The sequence below is a fragment of the Magnolia sinica genome, chromosome 15 (genome assembly GCF_029962835.1).
Source record: "Magnolia sinica isolate HGM2019 chromosome 15, MsV1, whole genome shotgun sequence".
Lineage (NCBI taxonomy): Eukaryota > Viridiplantae > Streptophyta > Magnoliopsida > Magnoliales > Magnoliaceae > Magnolia > Magnolia sinica.
In genome coordinates this window covers 37408628-37410115 of record NC_080587.1, presented here as the reverse complement: position 1 = coordinate 37410115, position 1488 = coordinate 37408628, and positions in this window count along the sequence as shown.

Below are 1488 nucleotides of genomic sequence, written 5' to 3'. Positions count from 1 at the left end.
AATCAGTTTTTTGGGCCCACAGAGATGTGGTTTGCAAATCCAGCCCATCCATTATGTGTGTCCCACTTGCATGAGGGTTCAGACCAAGTTTCAGCAGCATTCAAAACTCAGGTGGGCCCCACCAAGTGCTTTTATATGTTTTAATGGTGTTTCACATGATTTTAGATAGTATGGCCCACCTGAGTTCCATATACAGCTGATTTTTGGGATATCCCATAATTTAGAGGGTACTCATCAAATGCACGGTGTTGATGGTCGATATGCATCACGGTGGGGCCCACACAGCTTGACCTCACGGGAGCTAATCGTGAGGTCGAGCGCATAGTACCTTTTCCCTATATATATATATGTATATATATATATATATATATATATATATATATATATATATATATATATATATATATAAGTGCAAAGTGTGAAACGGGTCCTTACTCTTGCTCCGGTTTTAGACTCTTAGGAGTTTCAACACCCAGTCAAGGGCTCGAGTACTCATTAGTGGTGAAATCCCACTAACGCGTGAGTGTGTTAAAAAAAAAAGGGGTGCAAAGTGGGAGATTCGAACCCCTTCCTGGTTTATGAGAGTCAAACAACTCATGCATGTCATTGATGATGATTTATGTCGATTTTTTATGTCTATAGCCGTTTGATTGGCCATTATAACTACAATACTCTTATTAATTAAAATAAATAAACATTGGGTTGAGTTGGGTCAAATTTATGAGTTGACTCGACCTAGCTGAACATGGAGTCTAATCGAGTTTTTGGGTTTTTGAACTATGCACTAAACATTCTACCAAAAGCGAATCCTTACGCCATGACTAGGAATGAATTCAATCTCCCTAAGTAATAACCTTTCTATTCTAAATATCACCTTCCATGATCCCGATGCTCGAAACTAAGACACCGAGATCACTTTTCGAACCCTGTATTTACATGAGATCGCTTTCTTTCTTTCTTCTTCTTTTTTATTTTTTTATTTTTCCTTTCTTCCATCGACCGTCATCTTCGGCACTTGAATCTGCCTCTTCCTTTCTATCCATCGACTGAATTTTGTCCAAGACCCCCACTTCAGATGCCTTGATCTTCATGAAATGCTCTTTGTCCATCGGTGAATAAGAATAGTTTAATTTTCTAAGTTTGCCACCAGTCCATTTTTAAAGAAAATCCACTTCTTACAACAACATTAACTCGAAACGGAACAAGAATGGACATAGGATTCCTCACACGAATTAAGAAAGATAGGACAATGGTCAAAGATATGATGCACTAACCCTCTTTGAGACACCCCCAAATTAAGCTCTTCCCATTTCACCAAAATTAGGAAACTTACTATTCTCATAATCAATGATTTTCTTGAGTATTTAACTAATTAAAAATTCACCTCTCCCACATGCAAACCAATCGGTTCATTCCTATCAATGTCGATCCAATCAAAGAAATCCCATATACTTCAGAAACTTATTTCTAGCCTTCATCATGAGTTTG